Source organism: Oreochromis niloticus, linkage group LG13 (genome assembly GCF_001858045.2).
Source record: "Oreochromis niloticus isolate F11D_XX linkage group LG13, O_niloticus_UMD_NMBU, whole genome shotgun sequence".
NCBI classification, from domain to species: Eukaryota; Metazoa; Chordata; class Actinopteri; order Cichliformes; family Cichlidae; genus Oreochromis; species Oreochromis niloticus.
The window spans coordinates 29,935,447-29,950,379 of NC_031978.2; the positions used below are offsets into that span (position 1 = coordinate 29,935,447).

Consider the following 14,933-nt stretch of genomic DNA (forward strand, 5'->3'; position numbering starts at 1 on the left):
TAAAGTCACTGAGTCAACCATGGATTCTGCTGTATACCAAAGTATTCTAGTCAGATGTGAGGCCATCTGTCTGACAGCTAAAGCCTTGCCAAAAGTTTGTCGTACTACAGGACAGTGATTCCAGTTGTACAGCTGAATGAATAAAAAAGAAAAGAATCAAGGTTCCAAAGTTCACACCTCCTAATGATTGAAATAATGGCTGTGTCCCAATCCAGCGACCGCACGCTTCGGAGTACGCGCAGTTCGCGTACTACGTACAGCGCGTACTACGAAGTACGAGAAGTGCAGAAGTGAGAGGCTTGTGAAATGGGATGGTCTGGCCTTCGTTGCGCTGCTCAGGTTGCCTCGCAACCATGATACTAACCGCGAGAAACGTTTCATACAGCATTGTTTGACAGACATGGAGGAGAAAAAAATGTTTTTATGTTGGTTCATTTTTGTATGACATCACTTTGATTTGTTGAGTATCTGAGGCTGAGACCACGGGACTGTAAAACACAAGTGTAACTTATAAATACATGTTCATACTTTTATTACACAATCAGAGAGAAAGAAAAAGAGAGTGCAGGACAGACAGACAGGTGACAGTCTCAGGTGTATACACTGCTACAAAACAGCACAAGAGAAGGAAGATTTAGTGTTTGTGTTATTACAAGTGCTAAACAAGAAGAGTTCCCAGATGGTACAGTGGACATATGTGTGACTCCTGTGATTAAAGCATCTTTCTTTCAGCTTAACGAGTGAACCGTCAGCTCGTTCAAACACACGTTACAGTCCGTTTGGCTCGACACCACCGAACAGAGGCAGCAATATAATGTAGCTAACATTAACAGTGCAGTGAATCCTGCTTGTGCCGTGATATTCGGGACTGAAAACCGAGCAGCATCACTGACTTTCAGCTTGTTGTGTTTGTGGATATATGACTGACTTTAATTATCCATAAAATCATCACATTCTCTGTAAGATTAAGGTCGACTATTGAACGGCATATACTTTAAAGTAAAGGCTTTAACACCAAGTTAGTACAAACATCACTAATGTCACATAACTTTGCAGACGTGGCCAACAGTAATGTTTTAATGTTCTTCATTATTAAACATTCGCACATAAATAAGTGACATAATATTCAGTACTTACTTTTGAAAGTTTACTCTTTGGCCGCTCCGCTTCAGCGTCTGCCGTATTTTTCGGCAAAAGTATCCACACCCACCGCCGCGCTCTGAATTGTGGGATATATGGGACCACGAAGCGTACACCGGACCACGCTTCAAATTTGGGGAAATCGACGGCGCATTTGGAGTACACTTCGGATTGGGACAGCAGTCGTCGCGTTGTTGTGACGTAATAGGTCTCAAAATGCGTACTCCGGAGAATGCGGTCTCTGGATTGGGACACAGCCAATGATGCAGGACCTTTAGCATGCATGAATTAATGCTAAAAGGTAAGGTAACGCAGTATTATGAAGAACAGTGGGCCAAAATTCACCCAAAACAAAGCAAGAGACTCAAAAAGTCATACAGAAAATCATTACTCCAAAGTAATGCTGCTACAGCCAACTGAATCATTAGGTGTGCTACACAGAATTCCCACTTCCCTCAAACTAAGGCAAAATCCAGGTTATTCCTAAGTGTATGTTTAGTAGTAGATAAAGCCTATAGAAAGGGGTGGATCAGGTGCCACTGCAGTAGGTCTAGGCTACTACAGTCTTCTCATGATGCACTGAGTGTTTCTTCTTCACTCACCTCTTTTTATACACCACTCTGTATTAAACCATTAGTTATTGTTATTTAGCTCATTATTTAGTTATTATTAATCTCTGACTCTACTACACAGGGGTTTGTTGGTCCTGTCTTCCTCCCCTCACCCCCAACCAGTCAAGGCAGATGGTTGCTCCTCCCTGAGCCTGGTTCTCCTGGTTTTCTTCCTGTTAAAAGGAAGTTTTTCCTTCCCACTGCTGCCAAATGCTTGTTCCTGGGTGGGTCGTCTGATTGTTGGAGTATTCTGTCTATTACTGTAGGGTCTTTACCTTACAACATAAAGCACCTTGAGGTGACTATTGTTGTGATTTGGTGCTATACAAATGAAACTGAATTGATCCAAACTGAATAATGTTGATTGTTAGCAAGAAACCAAAAAGACAACACATAAATAAAACAGGTTGCAAACTACCAGAAGGTTCTTTAAAGGTAATCACATTACTGCCAATGCTGCATTTAACTTATATTAGTGTAATTAAATAAACTCTAAAAGTGCAATCAGCTGTGCTCACAGTCCACCACATCCCTCAGTGGGGCAGGCATGAACAAAACCCAGCACTGCATCTACTCCTGAGATGTGAGCATACTAATGGCTAGTGTAGCTTAGCATAACCCCTTAGTCCCACACTGAGGCATACTAATGTCGCTGAAGCCAATCGCGTCCCTGCCTCACTAAAGAGCATACTAATTACCATGGCTGCCCTTCTTTGTGACCTTGGCAGGTCACTTAGCAGTGTGATCAGTCCCTGACTCCTAATAAAGACACTTTAACAGGGTGAGCCACAAGGGCAGAGAGCTTTTTTACTCCACGCTCTCCCTCACTCACTTTCAATTCACTTTAATGGTGTGGTTTTAGTTTGAGAGCAGCATGGTATAAGGTGGTGAAAAAACCAAACCATTTCATTTAGCAAGACAAACATTTGTAGAAAAGAACCAAATGATTTCTAATTTATGTTCAAAAACTTGCTTCTTTGCATCCATTTTGACACATCATTGCATGATAACCACAGGTGTAATTAATGTCATTATTAAAGCCCTGGTACATCCTTGGTACAATGGAATCGCTAAACACACCATAACTGATTCTATCGATTACACCTGTGTTTACTCAACTAAGATCTGTTCAAATGGCTCAAGAACCTACTTTTTTAACCTTTCATTAATTTTAAACCCTGCTTTGAAACTAATGGTGTACCAAAATACCCATGAACACATAAACATTTGCTTTTAATTTTTTTAAAATTCAAATACTGTTTACTGAACAGATTGTATACTGAAGTATTTCTAAAAAATCGAATGGCAAATCAAAAACAATTTACTTTAATAGTATAAAGAGCTGTGAAAAGGGATTTTCTGGTCAAATTCATCATCCAGTCATCAATTATGGAAGTTGTCCAGGTCCTTAAGCAGCAAAAAAGCCCCAGATCATCACTCTAACACCACTATGTTGGACTGGTGACATGTTCGTTTAATGAAATGTTATGTTAGTTCTATGGCAAATGGGCACAAACCTTCCAAAAACTTCCAACTTTGGTCTCATCAGTTGACAGAACATTTTCCCAAAATTCTTGGCGATCACCGAGATGTTTTGGGGCAACAGTAAAATGAGCTTTTTCTCTTTGTTATTTTTGAATTATGAACACTGAATATAAGTGAGGCACAGAAGAATAGGAGTTGTTTAGATGTTCTGGGTTATTTTGTGACCTCCTGGATGAGTTATCAGTGCACTCTCGGGAGTAATTTTGGTAGGCCAGTGTTACGAGTTCAAAGTATTGGAGATGGATACAAGAGGAAAACCTAAATAACAACATTGGTCCGGCCGGGTTGAGTCAAACGATGATTTTTAATGAACAGATGCGTGGGAGATGAACACTGTACGCAGACAGCATAAGATCTCAAAATGGTGGAGCATTGCTCAAACTCTTATAGCCTCTAGTGGCCCCCACCTAGTCATAAAAGCCTAAACATTGACATTCTTTCTCTCACACGGCGCCTAAGCTACGACCTTGGCTCCCTGTCTATCTGCTCCTGCTGAGATGGGGCAGAAAACCTCTCTGGTATATTCTGCTCTCTTCTAATCAGACAAATAAGATCATGACTCTCTGAAAACAGTATTTCTTATAACTCAGCCGTATAATGCATCATAAAACAATATCATTCATTCACAATAAATCGGCAGTCTAATGTAATGCAATGCAGTTTAACAAATGTAATAGTTATCACCTTCTTCTAATTCAGGAGAATAATGCAAACTAAAACTACATAATATTTTCACAATCTTTAATTAGGGGTATAACATGGCATAAGGTAATATTATAATCCCACACCAGCCACTTCTAGATTTCTTCATTCGGCGGTAATGGCTCTCACCTTGGCTCACTGAAAGCCTTAAAAGTGGCTTCTAGACCGACACGTGTCAATAACTTTGTTCTTGGCTGTTTCTTTAGATTTTATCCCAATGTGCTGTTTTTTTGGGGGGGGGGGTTAGATCTTTTACCCTACTTCACTTTGTCAGAAAGCTTCTATTTAAGTAATTTCTTGATTCAACAGGTCTGGCAATAAGCAGGTCCAATTTATCTATGATTTAATTACTTCAAATTAAATTACTTTTTCACATGAGTTCACACAAAGTTTTAATCATTATTTAAGAACTGCATTTTTTATTTTACTTGTGTTGTCTTTGTGAACTATTAAAAATTGTTTGATGATCTGAAACATGGAAATGTGACAAATATAGAAAAAAAATCAGGAAGGAGGCAAATACTTTTTCATACTACTATATGCAAGAACTACAAAAGGTTTTGTAGTTCTTTTTATTAAATGTACTGTATATTTTTGAAGAAAGTGATATGCATTTAAAATAGGTGTGAAGTTAGACGTGCACTTGAATGATCTCATAGGGTATTCATGGGCAGAAACACCTGGCTGACTTCTTAGAACTGATGGAAAGACACCAGTAGCTCAGAAATATTACTCTTCACAGTGGCAGCGAACAGCAGAGGAGTGCACTTGTCAAACCTTAAGGCAGATGGGCTAAAGCAGCAGAAGACCACTCCTGTCAGTCAAGAACAAAAATCTGACTTTGCAAAGGTCTCAAGCTCACCAAAACTGGACAGTTGATGGCTGGTCTGACGAACTGCCATTGAGACTGAGACTGGAGGGGCAGAAACTGGTGTCAGTGTTAATAATCTATGGACCCATCCTGCCATGTGTGAGCTTTCTAAGGTGGTGGTGTGGAAAAGATCTTTCTTGGAAAAATGTGGGACTCTTGGAGTATTTGGCTTTACATCTGCAGTTTTTTATGTGTTTCATGCAGGTTTAGTTTGGCCACATCACTTTAGTCTCAGGTCCACTTCATACAGGCCCTCATCAAGCCCAGGACACAACATCTGGCCCTTGTCTGGCAATCTATTAATATTTTCCTTCAGTAGGCCTACGTTATATTTTGTTAATAATTCCAGAACAGAGTCTGTCATGTGAAGTGCATCAGGGCACTAGTATGAAAGATAGTCAAATGAGAGACAGAAAAGCTCCATAAGTCACAAAAAGAAATCATATAATTACACATGGTCAGAGCTATTAATAGCACCAGTATTCATAACATGAATAAAATGTTTTTTTTATTCATTATTAGGGCAGTATTATTTGCTATTAATATCGGTTTCTTTTTGTGTTTGTGAATTAACTATATTAAACTCTGATAAATTCATTTTTATTATATAGCACCAAGCCACAACAACAACTGCCTCAAGGTGCTTTATATTGTAAGGTAAAAAACGTACAATAGTTGACCCCAACAATCAGACAGCCCCCACTTGGCAACAGTGGAAAGGAAAAACTTTTAACAGGAAGAAAGCTATGGTAGAACCAGGCTCAGGGAGAGGCAGCTATCTGCTGCACCACCAGCTGGTGGTGAGGGAAGAGAGACAGATCTGCACATTTGCTTCAAGTTCTTTCTTTTGAAATCTCTCTGTGTGAAAAGGACATTCACATAAACTGGGCATACACTTTACTAAAAGGTGTGGCTATAAGAGACCTGCAGAAATTATGTAATGGAATCGTGTCAACTAGAGCAGGGCGATATGGCCAAAAATATATATCACGATATATATTTGAAAATTTATGATAACGATATAACTGACGATATAATTTCTGCGAGACAAAATACTCCACAACTTTACTAGCGCAAAAAAACCCCCCATCCATTTATTTTCACTTAAACAAGCAGCTGTTTTTTTTATGTGCATTACAGCTATATAAAAATTTAACAGTGCAAATGCAAATTCCTTGCTGAAAGTTTAACCAAAAGGCATTTCCAGTAGAAATGGGCTGACATATCCTGAGTATAACCATGTATAATATCCACTGAAGTTAAAAAGAGGTGCTTTGCAACATTAAACTGCAGTGTGCCAAATAAAAAAGTCAAATACGTATTTTTCAGACCATAAGGTGCACGGGATTATAAGGCACATTAAGCGAAACAAAGCAGTCAGATAAATCAAACTTTATTCAACTCATTCTTCTTGCTACCTCCACTTCTGTACCATTGATTCATTAATGCTGTATTCTATCACAGCTCCTCTATTCCCATGTTGTCGCAATATATTAATGACTAACCTCGTATTGTGGATGGATTATCTCAGTTGTTCTCCTGACTGAAGTTTGGTCCGTTTACAGCATCCTGCCATGCGATTGCATTTGTCTATAACCATCAGGAACTTTCACATTAACTTTTATCGAGTGGAAAAAAACTTAGCGTTCATCCTGCAGCTTCACTGTTTATGTTATGCTAACATAGCTGTGTCGCTAGCGATCACGTAGCATATCGTTATATACCAACTAGTCCAACTTCAGTAACCCTACAAACGTCACTGCTGTTTAGTTTCCTGTCTTCATTTATGTTGGAAGTGATAGGAGAGCTGTACGTTTGAATTTTTTCAGAAATCTCTCAGTCAGAACATGCTATATCATGCTTAGGTAACTAGCGAAACTAGCGAGCTAACTTCCGCTAACTTCCTGCTAACCGAAACCCTGGCTGATTAGGACCCACACCCGCTTGGCTCATGTGATTAGGTAGAGGATCATCAGGGGGTCCTTTGTCCCCCTTTGGGGGGGAAACTCCCACTAGGTTTAAATCTGGGACTCTCCACCACTGATCCTTAGAACTGAAGAAGCTTCTCGGATGAGAGGTGAAACGTTTTCAAGCAACTCAAGAAGTCCAGACGCTTTTCTTTCCAAGCTCCTTAGTGTACGATGACCTGAATGACTGAGAACCTTCACAGACATACTTCCTGCTAACTTCTAACTCCGTTAAATGTAATAAATTCTGTTTTCATGGATGCCTGGATGTTAAACTTCATAGTTACACCTGGTAAAGCAGCAATGCTGATCGTTTTATTAAAGATGAAAGAATTTAGACAGTTTTTAACTCTCAGTGATGCTGCAGTGTTCGTTTGACTTTGGGACCTGAAGGGGAAGGAGTTTAGGACCCAGGTTACTCCCAGATTTACGAGCACAAATACGGCAATAACGACGGCCCGCTTGCATGTTCTACAAAAAAAAAAGTGCTTTGTGTGTATCTGACGGACAAACACCAAACCAGTTCCAGATCACTGAAGTTGCACCATTTTTACAAACCAATTCTGGTTCATCCGTTTCACTCAACAATCCACTTTCCCCCTTCTCATTCTCCGTTGCTGCCGTGCTTTTTCGGCCATGTGCGTATGAAAACAAAGGCACTGCGCATGCGCATTTTACCTATATTCTATCGTGATATTTCATTTTCTTATCGTTGCCTAACATTGTACCGGTATTACCGTGAACGGTATAATATGGCCCAGCCCTAGTGTCAACCAGTGTTGCCAATTCCTCAGTAAGGAAAATCGCTATTGGCTGTCCTAAAAGTCGCTAGAAGTCGCTAAATGACGTCATCACCTAATTTGCATAATTGGTCATGCTAATGTAACTGTAACCTACCTTGTTGGAGAGAGAAATAACATTGTGGAAGAGACATAAAGTGAGTAAAAAACGTCCTAAATGCATTTAAAATTTATTTAGAACTACAAATTAAATTTCTTTTAGCAATTATTGTTTTTTAATGTCACAATTCCAATCCTGCTCCTTTATCCGGGCTTGGACCGGCAAAAGTGACCTGAAATTGGCACTCTGGGGGAGTTACTTTCTGTGTGTGTGTGTGTGTGTGTGTTTATTAGTAGTTTTAAACCTTGTGATCCACAAAACAACATAACAGTAAAAGAAGAACTGACTGCATTACAGTCAGTGCGGGAGCAGCGGCTTCGCTCATGTGCGATTCGGATGCATAGGGGTGTACATCTCCTGCCCTGATAGCAGCTGGGGGAGGACTATCCTCCGCCTGTGAGCGCTTTGGCACAGGTGAGGTGCCCACCGCAGCACCGCTGCTTGTTGAGAGTAAGAGCGATAGGCGTTTTCACGTCAAAAAGTCGTCATAAATAAGTCTCCAATAACACCAGAAAAAGTCGCCAGATTTGTCGCTAGTCGCTTTTTAGAAAAAAAGTCGCTAAGGGGGTCTGAAAACTCGCTAAATATAGCGACAAAGTCGCTAAGTTGACACTAACACTGGTGTCAACATAAAACAAAATATTCCATGGAATGAACAAGTGTTCTCTGTGTTAACTTCTGCAATGATTTTTGAAACAGTTCATGAGTAGGCAGCATAACTGCTAACAGGCTTTTTCTCTGCATGTGCATTGTGTGTTTTTTCCCCACTGTACTGTACATTTGTTGACTCACATCCTGTGTTTGATACTTTAAAAAGAAGCATCAAACATTTCCACATTTTCCTTCTCTCCTCAGTATTACCTACTACATTCACACAGACACACAGTTTTCTGTCCCTCTGCCTTGATCCCTCTCCATTTCCATCTGTCCCTCTCTGTCTCTCTCCCCCACCCCTTCCATCCATCCTTCTCTCTAGTGGTGCTGGACACACAGGTAGTGAAGCAGCAGGCGGTGTGGTGCTGGATAATTACCTAGTGTTTGGAGCTCCACAGGAGCCTGGGCCTTCCGGGGAGAGGAGGAGGGGGGACAGCGGCAAGCCTGGCTGTATTTATAATGCACTCCGCTAACAGTACACTCCAACACTTTGCCAGTGGAAATGCGGGCCCAAATAAATGGGCTTTTGTTGCCACCTGAAAAGGAAACGTAAGAAGATGCACTTTTCATCCGCCTTTTTACCCCTCATTTTTCATGCTGCTGACTCTCAGCAATACCCACCCCCCCACTCCTGCTGTTTCTCCCTTCATTTACCTGCAAATTCCGCCCTCAGACAGTTTTACACAAGACAATTTTACACAAGAAAACACAGTGTAGAGATGCTTATGACTGGGATTAAGTTTGTTTGTTTGTTTGCCTGAATGGTGCTCAGGCTTTGTGCACACCATGGGAAATATGATCCATAGCTGTCAAGAAAAGCAGATGAGGTGATGAACAAATACTCATAAAAATGCACACAAACACACACACACACACACACACACACACACACCAGTCACATATCTGTGACTTCAGAGGACATTTAAATTACTTGCATTAATTTCCTGGAGACAATGAAAAACTGAGTTATGCTATCAATACTTGCTTTTTGCTACCATAAAATACATAACCATAATTTGACTGTGTGAATCCCAGGCCATATAAAAAGACCAACATAGCCATGACATTGCCACATGCCTTCTGAACTCCACATTTTTAACCTGCAAGAATTATAAAAGAAGCAGCCGAAGGATGCAAATAGAATTTTGGCTGCTTTCATGTTGGGTTTTTTGAGCCCAAAACATCTCCCAAGGACAGGCAAAGTGCTAAGTTATCAGCTCAGGATATAGGATAGCTCCATAATTGGTGCAAAGACACAGATCAACAAATACTACAATTTCAAAGCACAAACTTTAATGTTCTCATACCTAGCAAGACATATTTTCAGTCAAATAACTTAAAAAAAATACAAGGCCTCCAAAAGGCACCAACAGCACAAACACAGTAAATAGGTCCAGTTTTGTAACTCCAGTTATAATATAGTTAAGACCAGACAGCAGACCATGTTCCTAACTTTAAACTTTAACACAAGGTGGATTTGGAGTCAGAAGTTACTATATTTGGATTACAGGTAAGTTATTAGCTGAGTCGAACAAAGCAATATTGGTTAGCAGGTTAAGTTAGCACACGCACAGGCATAGATAGACAAAATATTTTTTTTTGATATTTAAATTAAAATGGCCCAAAACAATTTACTTGTGGGACCTATCTACCTAACATATATGTCAATCAAAATAATCACAACCTTACCCAACCCAGCCAACACACTATTGTAATAAAGGTGGAAACAATGATCTGAGACATTTTTTTTTGCACCAGGCTATAAATATGCTTTTAATGTTTTAAGTTTCTCACTTTAATATGGTTGTTTATGGGGACTGACTCACTTTTGGAGCAATCTCAAGTGGCCACAAGGGAAGGTGCACACACACACACACACACACACACACACACACACGCACACACACACACACACACACAAATCTGGAAAACCTGGCAATCTGAGTATGGCCAAACAAATCCCAATAAAAAGGCATTTTGTTTGGTGCTCATCAGCCAAACGAATAATGGAGCCTTCTAACTAGATTCTCAGTGAAACCACAATGCACCTGACCCACTGAAGTGGAGTGGAGTGGGCAAGCGCAGCGCCAGCAGCAGCATCCGGTTGGCCAGTTGTCCAGGCTCCATTAGCCTAGAAGAGCCATCAGTGAGGATTAGACAGGAGCCCTTTTCAATCCTCATCCAGCGTAACATCCAACACGCCCCCCCCCCACCCCCCATGCTCTTTGAGCATGAGCCAGGCTTTCCTGACTGGGCCACAAGCTCGGCCAGAGCCCTCATGTCTCTGGAGCCTCTGCCACTCTCCGCTTTAGCCTCAGCTGCTGGAGATGTTGTCCCTAATTAACAAGGGATTAAGCCATCATCTCGGCTTGTAATACAGCCTGGATGGGAATTCCAATATGAATGCTGGGATGAGGGGGAGAGGGGGCTGAGGGTAAGGGAGATTGGACTGGGTAGAAAGAGAGAAAGGGAGAGAAACTAGTGGCGTTTAGCAGCTCAGTAAATTACTCTTGACCCGTAGGACTGAGGGGAGTCTATCGGCACGGCAAGCCGGCTGCCAATTACAACAGCTCAGGCCTGCCAAAAGTTTTATTGGGTGGAGGGCGGGGGCAAGTTAGGAGGTGATTGCTGTGCATATGCGTGTGTGTGTGAGCATGTGCGTGTGTGTGTTTGGGGGGTTCATTTTTAATGGCCTTTCACCATATTACTTTCTGTCAGGATTGGAAGTGTTTGCATTTGGAGGGATATTGACATAATTATGATGAGAATTTGATGGAGGTTGAAAATGAAAATAGAACTTTTTTTTACAGTCCCCACAAGCCACTGTGTTCATTACACTGTCAGACAGAAATGTTTTATTCAGCTTTGTCTCCACTGACTGCTAAAATTTGGTATATGCTATCCCCCCATCATTGCATTTATAATCAGTCTTACCACTTTTGTTAGTATTACAATTAGTAATAAAGTTACTGTCAATGTTTTTATAGCAATAATAGCACTTTTAATAATCATTGTAAATATATATAACCCAAACTAAAAGTCATTTAATTATTTTTCCACAATGATCTACTGTAAGCAAAAGACTTGTGCTTTCCCTAATGCTTCCTACCAACAATCAAAAGTGAGGGTGTCGAACTAAAGTCCATACAGTATCTTAATAAGGTTGGGCTGCTATTTGTGACCAGATCTTCATGCAAGTCTCTTGAAGGATGTTCTTTCAGCAGTATTATGAATTTCACTGTTTTATGCTTGAATATTTAGTATAGTTTTTAACTGACCTAAAAAACATGATGCATTCATTTTTGTACAAGGACATTCTTAAATATTGAACATGATTCAAATGATAAACAAATAAATAAATGGGAAAATACAAGTGAGGTTGATGGTGGTCACTCGGTTTGCTGTTGTTGAGTTTGGCCCACACCGGGGTGTGATACTCAGGGGGAGGACAATAGAGAGCCAGTGTCCGCTGACCACCAACAAGAGAACAAGTGAGAGAATATCTCGCTTGCAGGGAAACAAAAGTAACTGTTGATGGGATGATCCTTCCTCAGGTTCACCAAAGAAAACGTTTATGAATTTATTCCTAGACCTTGCTGACCAATGGCTGTTTCATCTTAGCATGAGTTGAACTACACAGGGAGTGAGTTTGGGTTTGTAGGAAGAGCTGAAGTGCACTGTTGTAAAGAAAGAGATGTGCTTGATCAGAAGATCAGTACACTGAGATAATGATAATGTCCCCCCATGGTACAATGCTGGATTCACCAAATTCTGACGCTACCATTCAAAGGTGGCAGAAGAAATCTCCACTGTTTTTCATCGTCTTCTACTTTCTAATTTTGGTGCAGGGAGTCATGTCTGGTTGGGTCGTCTTCTGCTGTAGCTCATCTGCTTCAAGGTTCCCTGTATTGTGCATTCAGAGCTGTTCTTCTGCATACCTTTGAGTTACTGATGCCTTCCTATCAGCTTGATGTAGTCTTGTCATTCTCTTCTGAACTCTGAGATCAGTAAAGCATTTTCAGTTAGAGAACTACCGCTCATTCTGAAGCTCAGATTGTACTTTAGCAGGTATTTTTGACCATTCTTAAAAGCAATCAGTTGCTTGCATGTGATTGGCTGTTTAAATAGTTGCCTTAACGAGTGGATGAAGGTGGTCCCTGCCTTACCTTCCTCCTAAGGGGACAGCCGGAACCAAAACACGCCAGCAAAATAGAACAAATTAAAAGAGACACTGGATTCCCTGACTGTACCAAGGTCATGCTACTGCGTGAGTAGGCTTGGAGTGTAGGTTGGACCAACCTGAGGAGGAGTTTTTCCACAGCATATTCATTCTGGGTAGATTTTAATCTTTTTTTCATTTATTTTTGAATATTACTTTAATACCTCTGTAAAGCACAGATGATTACTCATCTGTGTTGGAAATGGGCCACATAAATAAATCTGCCTTTCTTGGCCACAGTTACAGAAAAAAAAATGCTATGATGGGTTAATAAAGAGTTCTTCTGATTTACTTCCCTATAACATTTTTTCCTGGCTAAAGCATGACCACCTTTCTCTTCTTTTCAACCCTTTCCTGCTCCAATGTATTTCGCTTTTTCTCAATAAATTCTTGTAGTGATTACATTGGATACATTTCAGTATTTCTAAATATATATATTAATTTATATTTATATCCATTTATATATTATTTATATTTGTATTTCGATATACATTTCACCCAAAATATTTCCAGTTTTAGTTTTGATCATTATGGGTTATAACTCTGAAATTATTCAGATCTTCTGTACTTAAATAAAATTTCAGTTTTAACCTCCTAAGACCCAAGCTCTTCCATGGCATATATTTTTAATTTATCTTTGATATTGGGGCATATTGGGACCCAATGAATGTAAAAACAAAGAATTACCAGATTTTTTTTTTTTACCTGATTTTTGTTTTTAAGAAAAATGAGAGCCACATATGAGGATATTTGTTTAAAATTTTGATAGAAGAGTGGCAGTATAATGTCCTCGTAAGTGGATATCAGGCCCTTGTAGAGCAAAAATTAGTATTTTGGTCTGGACAACCACGGAATGTCAGTGGAAAATTGAGTTTTCTTTATCACTGAAAACAACACATTGGGTTTGTATCACATTCACACAGGTTCACTACTGCTCAGCGAGTAGTTTGGAAGACAAGTGAGCATATTCTATACATAGCAACAGCAGCAATCTTGAGGAGGTTTTCTATACGCCTATACCAGTGTGTCCCAACCACTGTGCCGCGGCACATAGGTGTGCCATGAGAAATGATCAGGTGTGCCATTGAAGATTATTTGGTTCCACCTGATTAGTACTCTAAGCAATCGGTGTGAGTAACCGGCAGAACAATTACATTCTCTTCCACTAGAGGGCAGTACAACTACCTGCTCTAATTAAATGGGTTGTCAATTGCCAGTAAAACAGAAGAAGATGAAGAAGAAATTACATAATAGTCATGCTGTGAGTGAGATGACGTAATAGCAATAGAGTTGTCAATCTGACCTGGGTCCTGGAGAAAAATCCGACCCATGTTAAGGCCCTAGCATGAGTAGTGGCCAGAAGAAATCAAAAAAGGTATACTGGGGCCAAACCGAACCAATTCCGCTATACCTGGTGCGCGGGAAAAAATGATCAATATGCTTTTTGTGACATTTTTGTTTGGCAGTGTGCCGTGTGATTTTTCTAATGTGAAATATGTACCGTGGCTCCAAAAGGTTGGGAAACACTGCTCCATACAACCAAAGCAGCAAACAACCTCCCCCAGCCACAAACTGGCTAGGTAACACATTTAATAGTAGCAACTGTTGGTTATGATGTTCACTGGTCAGCCTCTAGGCCTTTGTGACTGGGGGTTCAGCAATCCGTTTCACAGCAAATGTAAGCAATTTCCAGGAACCACCTTTTCCCTTACTGGCCACCAGTGTTGGTCAAGTTACTTGAAAAAAGTAATCAGTAACTAATTACTGATTACTTCCCCAAAAAAGTAATCCCATTACTTTACTGATTACTTATTTTCAAAAGTAATTAATTACTTAGTTACTTAGTTACTTTTTAAAAACACGATTTACAACCTGAATAGATAAAGCGATAGATCTTTCAGCCCAATTCTACTTTTTCTGCATAATCCATCATACAAAATGTAATCAAATGGAAAAGTCTCTTTTTAAAACTTTAAACTTTAAATCTTTTAACTTTATGCATCAAGCAAAAATTTAATTATATGCAACATTCTCTGACTGGAAGAAATTTGTTTAACATTTAAACCTATTTTCTGCACATTCCAGCATATAAAATAAAATATTTTTTTGTGTTTACACTCACTCTTTCAAATAGATGCAAGTAAAACACAGCAGAAAATAAATAAAATCAAAGACTAGCGGTCCTGTTGCTCTATTTTCACCTGTAAAGCAGGAGTGGGTTAGGCGGAGGTTTACCCTGGTGCAGGTGTGCCGGTGCTTGCTTGGAAGTTTACTGCCCATCTCTGCTGGCCACACGGGTGCCCATCAGTCTGTAGGCCTCTATG

At 40.0% G+C, this 14,933-nt stretch overlaps 1 long non-coding RNA gene across 6 annotated transcripts in view; it reads right to left on the reverse strand.

The window, feature by feature from the left end:
- LOC106098758 (uncharacterized) overlaps nt 1-14,933 on the reverse strand; it is a 462,577-nt gene that overhangs the window by 278,636 nt on the left and 169,008 nt on the right. The window contains exon 6 of one of the 6 annotated variants that reach the window (XR_003213591.1): nt 8,768-8,926. The exons of the other annotated variants lie outside the window; for them this stretch is intronic. This is a non-coding gene — a long non-coding RNA (uncharacterized LOC106098758). The remainder of the gene's footprint in view (nt 1-8,767; nt 8,927-14,933) is intronic. 6 annotated transcript variants of the gene reach the window in all.